The sequence below is a fragment of the Solanum lycopersicum genome, chromosome 3 (assembly GCF_036512215.1).
Source record: "Solanum lycopersicum chromosome 3, SLM_r2.1".
Taxonomy (NCBI): Eukaryota; Viridiplantae; Streptophyta; class Magnoliopsida; order Solanales; family Solanaceae; genus Solanum; species Solanum lycopersicum.
In genome coordinates this window covers 22,054,774-22,062,226 of record NC_090802.1, presented here as the reverse complement: position 1 = coordinate 22,062,226, position 7,453 = coordinate 22,054,774, and the positions used below count along the sequence as shown (strand labels likewise).

The following is a 7,453-nucleotide window of genomic DNA, read 5'->3' as shown; positions in this document are numbered from 1 at the left end:
CAATCGCTCAACCTCTAACCAGAATGATCATATCCAAAACGTCCTTTCTTTCCTGTGAGACACTCGCCTGGATGGTTCTTACCATACTTAGGACAAGTGAGGTAAGTCATGATGCCTGAAACACTTCCCTAAGACTTAGATCCTAGTGCCCTAACCTTCTAATCATACCTATTCTTGGAGGATGGAACACTAGCTAACGAAGGGGCTGGGGATGAAAACTTTTTTTGACTCTGCGAGCGATTTCCACCACCCGATTTCTGTTGATAATAGTCACAGTTCCCAATCCTAGACTTCTTATTCTCTTTGGCTTGTTCCCTAAGCTTATCACCCTCAACCTGATGAGCATGAGTCATGAGCCTAGAGATATTCATATCTCCTAGCAACATAGAATTTCTATACTCTGTTTTCACCAAATCTTGACACTTCATACAAGAACTTATTCATCTAAGCACTCGAGTCAGAAACCATGTGTGGAGCTTACATGGAGAGTTGGTTAAACTTGAGCCCACACTCTTTTACAGTCATGTTACCTTGCCTTAAGTTCATGAATTCTTGGGCCTTTACTTATCTCAACTCTATTGGGAAAAAATCTATCCAAAAAGGTCTTACTAAAGAAATCCCAAGTAATATAAGCTGCATCTATACCCCTATTTTCCTTCCACTGAGCGTACCAGATATGAGCAACATCTTTCAACTAGTATGATGCCAACTCAACCCGATCATTCCCATTGACCTGCATCACCTCAAAGATCTTCTTGATCTCATCTATGAAATTCTGGGGATCCTCACTAGTCTGCGATCCAAAGAACTCAGTCGTATTTATCCTAACAAAGTCACGGACCCTAGCTGTTGTTGATCCACCATTTGAATTTACATGATCTTGAACCCGCTAATTGTTCTGGTTAGCGACACCTGAGCCAACATCTGAATAACATTCGTGAATTCAACATTGGAGACTTCCTGATATGGGACTAGAGGGACTGTGTTTGCATTCCTAACATTCGCACTCCTGGTGTTAGATCTACAAAGAGGCATGATCTGAAACGTAGAACATTGAGTTAGAATGGAATTAGATCATACCTTACGCACAATAAGAGTAACAAGATAGTGAAGTTTTTCTATAACCCTTCATAGCTTCTCTCTCATTAGATGTGGTGCACTTCACATCCATTAAAAAGATCAACTTAGTGCGGCTTTTCAGACATCTTAGTACACTTAAACCTAGTGCTCTGATAAAAAGTTTGTCATGCCCCGAGCTACCCTTGAGACACAGACACAGGACCTAGGACCACAAGTGATCCCAAGCTAACCTTGTTGGCATGATCATGAGCATATTAAAGATAATCAACTGTGCGGAAGCCAAATCATAATTAAAATGAAAAGAGGGGGAATACCCATATACTATAATTGATATATATATATATATATATATATATATATATATATATATATATATATATATATATATATGAAAACTGGTGAAACTAATACAAATAAAATATTAACTCAATACTAAGCTGAAACTAACTATGTCTGAAAATAGCCTCTAACTGATTTGAAATACTAAGCGTGATTTGGATGCTGAGAATCTGAACCTACATTAGGAGAAAATGTAGTGCACGTATGTATCAGTACTCGAAAGGTACTGAGCATACATGATAGAGTAAAGCTGAAATAATACATAACTAAACAAGCAATAAAGCAATGATATAATCTGAACATGATATACTGAAAACTGAGATAACTGAATGCAGTGACCAACTTATAACATGCTGAAACTGAATACTAGATATACAGATAAATGATCAATGCAATAGAATCTGACTGAACTATAGGAGCTTCTAATAACCGATAATAAAATCACATGATCTAAATGTGGAGTCCGATGTATACGCCCCATTGAGAGGATCCAATATACATTGCCAAAGGTATAAATGCATGCTAGAGTGATCACTAAACTGACGCCCACAGAGGGGACTTCCAACCTACTTGGCTAGTAGTTTTGGGACTATTTGGGTACGCTGAACCCTATTCCAACTCGGTATCATGCTAATCTCAATGAATTTAGTGGTTAACTGATTATGACCAAGTTTCTGTAAATACTGGTAGCTCAAACTAAATGTGCAAGTAAGAATGCAACAATTAATTGGATAATGATGCATTAATAGTTAAGGCATGTATATTTGAAGTAATTGAAATATCTGACCTAGCATGTGTAATTCAAGAACTAAAGAAACACATAGTTAAGATTATGAAATTAATGCAATAAATTGAGTAATAATATGATAATCTGATTTGAAACATATAACTAACTAATTCATGATAATCTGTTGAAGTTCTAGAAACCCTAGGTCTAATCATGATAAGGGAATCAAGAATCTGACTAATATATAGGGACCCAATGGGTGAAAGGAACCCACTAGTGAAATCCCACATACCTCGTGATGAATTCCATGGAGAAATATTTAGATTTTAGGGCTGGAACTGATGGAACCTTGTTGCGTTCTTGAACTAGGGTTCTTGACCTTTTCTCCTCTCTTGCTTTTAATTTTCTATGTTTTGATTACGACTTAGGTAAGTTTTAGTTATATTTCTACGGTTAAACTTACTAAAACCTCATATTTAGGGCCTAAACGACAACTTAGGGGTTAAATGATATAGCAAAAGACAGAAAGACCCCCGATTCAACTGTTATCGAACTGATTGACGGACCTGGTCCATGGACCATGGTCCTACCTGCGGTCTATTGGTCCTGGTATTCGTTTGTCGACCAAGATCGACGGCCTGGTCCATGGAACGTGTATCTATCTACGGTCCGTAGGTCCTATCTGTCGTTTGGTTTTGAGAATGGGTATGTGGACCAAAATCGATGGACCTGGTACATGGACCGTGGTCCCACCTACGGTCCAACCCGTTCCTTCATCGTTTGGTTCATAGAATTGGTTTGTGGACCAAGATCGACGGACCTATTCCATGGACCATGATCCTACCTAAGGTTCGTCCATTTTTCAACTCCATAAATTTTATTTGTCAACTTCGAAATAACGTACTTGGATCTTATATCAACATGTTCACGATTCATCTAAAGAACTTGCATACATTCTCCTAAAACATGTCATAAATTGGGAATAATTTATAAAGAAAAACAGCAACGCATGTCACTTTTAAATTGGTTATTCACACTATAAACACTTCTCCATGCGTCTCTTGTACATGTTCATTTGGGGTGGGCAAAAATATCGAAAAACCAAACCGAACAGAAAAATTTTGTTTTTTTGGTGTCGGTTCTTCGATCTTTCGGTTCGGTGTCGGTTTTTTTTGGAACTTCGATTCTTCAGTTCAGAGTTCAGTGATGATTCTTCGATGCACCGAAGAACCAAAGTTTTATTTAATAAATTTAAAAAAAATAATTCATATTACCTATATTATATATTTTTAAATTTCACTAAAAATATTTTCATTTTAAAAATTAAATAATTAATTGAATATACACTACACTCAACATATAACTAATTTTTACTAAAATTTCAAATCACTAAGACACTACCAATTAAAATGCTAAAATGTAAACCCTAAGCCCCAAATTAAACTTTTGAGTTTTGAGCCATCTTTAGTCTTCACTCTTCAAGCTTTTTCCTTTCTTCATCTTTCTCCGTTTCTCGTCGTCTTAAAGCTTTCTTCATATTTCTCATTGTCTTCATGTTTCAACCGAGAGCATCGTTGACCACCTTCTATCTTCTCGTCTGAGAGCGCCGACTCTGAGCCGCCGACCGCCTTCTCGTCTTCTCATCGTCTCTTCTTCAGAGGCTCATACCATCGTTGTCCGCCGACATCAAAAAATGGTATGTATTTCTCGAACCATTGTTGTCGACTCTCGGCTGAATCTTTTTTTTGCTTACCACTTTAGTTTTTTTTTTTTGCAGATGGGGAATGAAATTGAAAATAAATTTGTTGTTGTTGGTTCAACTAATGACTTGCATAACGATGGCAGTGGCAGTGTTGGCACCTAACTTAAAAAGAAAAGAAAAGAAAAGAAATAGCACCAAGATCGAAAGTATAAAATCATTTTAATAAGGTTGTTGAGAATAACATAAATGGAGCAACTTGCAGGTATTGTCACTAATTTCATATCTATACTTTCCCTAATGGTACAACTGCATTGAACCAACACTTAGCAAGGTGCTCAATTTATAAGTCTACTATCGAAACTACTTCTCAATCAAAGATAAATTTCTCACTCTACTGATTCACGTGCACCGCTTTGGAAATTTGAACAAGATGTAGTTAGGAAGGCTTTAGTTGAAATGATAATTATTGATGAACTACCCTTTGGTTTTGTAGAAAGAGAAGGTTTTAAGAAGTTTATGAGTCAAGCTCAACCTCTCTTTAGAATTCCTTCTGGTAGAACAATAACAAGGGATTGTTATGCACTTTATAGTGAACTAAGATACAATCTGAAGAAGTTTTTTTTAGAGAAATACAACCAGAGATTTGCCTCAACACTGACACATGGACCTCGATGAAAAAAAAAATTACATGTGTTTTGACTGCTCATTTCATTGACAGAAATTGGGTGTTGCATACGAGAATACTAAATTTTTGCCCCATATCTAGTCATAAGGGTGAACACATGGCAGATGCTATTGGTAATTGCTTGCTTGATTAGAACTTGGATAACGTGTTTTCTGTTACTGTTGACAATGCTTCTTCAAATAGTGTTATGATGACAGAATTATCTAAGCAATTAGATATGTGGGGAACGAACATAATGGAGAGCAAGCATCTTCATGTGAGATGTATGGCTCACATACTTAACTTAATCGTGCAAGAAGGTTTGAAGGAAATTAATATTTCTGTCAAATGGGTTAGGCAAATGGTGAGGTATGTTAGATCTTCTCCGGTAAGAACAAGAAACTTTGTGAAATGTTGTGAATTTCAAAAGATATAATGTAGTAAAACATTGTCGCTAGATGTGCCTACTAGGTGAAATTCTACCTACTTGTTGTTGGAAAAGGCACAAAACTTTGAAAAGGCCTTTGACAGATTTGATCTTTTTGATGAACATTTTAAAACTTATCTATCTACTCATATTTGTGAGGATGGAAGTGTTGTTGGATTACTTGCATGTGATGATTGGGCAAATGTGAGAAGTGTAGTAAAATTTGTTGAAAATTTTTATGAACTTACAATAAAGGTTTCAGGTTCACAGTATGTTACATCTAGTGTTCATTTTGAGGATGTATGTGAGCTCTATGTATACTTGAAACAATGTCTTACAAGTGAAGATCGTAATTTGAGAAATATGGCTCATGGGATGATGATGAAGTTCAAGAAATATTGGGGCACTCCTGATAAGATGAACTCGATGATTTATATTGCTTTTGTGTTAGATCTTCGAAATAAATTTATGTATGTTAGTTTTGGACTTGGAGAACTATTTAGGGAGGAAATGGGAAAGAAAGTAGATACACAAGTGAAGGCTTATATAGAAACTTTGTTTGAAAATTATTTAAGAAAATATTCAAAAGAATATCAACATCAATCATCTCCATCTAGATCTACTTTATCGAATTTATCTGATTCATCTAGCTCTTGTTCTCAAAATTCGAGAACAAAAGCTTTGAGAACTAAGTTTTACATGAAGAAACAAAAGGAAAATAGTGGAAGCGGGGCTTCTAAGTCGGAGTTAGAGAGATACCTTAAAGAAGATCAAGAGCCTGAACATTATAATTTTGATGTCTTAAGTTGGTGGGAAGTTAATGCTCCAAGATTTCCTATTCTTTCAGAGTTAGCTCGTGATGTATTGGCTATTCCAATTTAAAGTTTGGCAACATAATGTGCATTTCGTACCAGTGGGCATATTGTTGATCGATTCAGAAGTTCTTTGACTCCTAAATGTGTGCAATCTCTTGTTTGTGGTCAAGATTGGCTTAAAAAAGAGCCTAATTCTATTTGTGTGGAAGAAAACTTGGAGAATCTTAAGAAACTTGAACTTGGTGAGTTTTCATATTGCTAGTATGTTGTAAAACAAATCTACTTATTTATGTTGCTTGACATTTGTTTAAATTATCTTTAGAAATGACAAACAGTGGAGAGGATTGTTGCATTGTTGACGTATGATAACAAGATGCTCTTTTGTTATTAATGGTGAGTTTTATAACTTAATTTGTTTGATATAAAATATTTTTTTGTATCTTGAAATATTCTGACTTCTAACTAAGTTTCTGCCTTTTGATTTATTTATTTTATTAGGTTCAACCATATAATCTCCTAAAGCTCATGTTTTGATTTTGAAAACATTGTGTGGTCGTTCAAGACACCAAAGAAGGGTGCTGTGACTTGTGACTCTATTTACTGTTTACTGTTTTGTGGTGTCGTAAGACTTAAGCTATGACTTACTGACTCATATTTTTGAAACATTTGTATTATTTTGTGGTGCTCAAGTTGTGACTTACTGACTGATGTTTTTGAAACATTTGTATTTTTTTTGGGTGTTGCATTGATTTGTATTTTTATTTTTGTTGAAACTTGAGCTCAGCCTCAGATTTTTTATGGTGTTGTATTTATTTTTGTTGGAACTTGAAAGTGAATTTATCTTTCCTTTTTACTTATCGAGTTTGAGGGTTGTTGGAAAGAAAAGAGAAATGAAAGAAGAAAGTGAAAGGTGTGGGGGATGGAGATGAGCTTAAAAGTATTGCAGAGGTGTGGGGATGTATGGAGATGAGTTTAAAAGATTGAAATTTGAATGAGTAGTTAATCATATGTCTGGAGGTGAACCTTTATATAATTGTATGGAAATATGGCAATTGGGATGAGCATTGCAGAGGATGTATGGAACGTGAAATTGCAGAGGATTAGAATTTAGGAGTGCAATTAGGAGTGTATGGAACGTGGGTCGTGGGATGAGTATTGCAGAGGATGAAACTATTAACACTTTGGTAGATTGTTTTTACTTCTTAGTAGTTAGCAATATGGCAATTGGCAGCCATTCAACTATCTTATTTTTATCTAACACATGATGAAACTATTTACACTTTATTTTATTCCCTCTTTATTTTTATCCACACCAAAAAAACGATTAAAAAATATCGAACAACACCAAATCGAAGTAGAAAAAATCGAACCGAACCGATCTAGTTTGATATAAACTATGATTCATACTTTTCTAAAATCGAATACCGAAAAATCGAACCAAAATTTGACTAAACCGAATCGATGAACTGAACGCCCACCCCTAATGTTCATAACCCAGGTTAGAGAATGAGTCAAAATTATCCTTTCACAAAGATATTAGAAGTTTTTGTAGGGTAATAAAATAGTTGCAAAATTAAAGTGTTTTTTTGAAAATCTAAAACATTTTTAGTGGTAATTTTGTCTTTTCTCTGCCTAGAATTAAGCATTTTATCTATTATAGGCTTAATACAGGCATTATTGGTAGTGATACATCTTGCAC

General features: G+C 35.2%; 1 long non-coding RNA gene across 1 annotated transcript; it reads left to right on the top strand.

Moving 5' to 3' along the window:
* The first annotated feature begins 3,476 nt into the window (after positions 1 to 3,476).
* Positions 3,477 to 7,038, top strand: LOC138347200 (uncharacterized). Its single transcript, XR_011219913.1, has 4 exons — positions 3,477 to 3,842; positions 3,924 to 5,996; positions 6,077 to 6,147; positions 6,253 to 7,038. It is a non-coding gene; the product is annotated as an uncharacterized lncRNA (long non-coding RNA).
* The last annotated feature ends 415 nt before the right edge of the window (positions 7,039 to 7,453 follow it).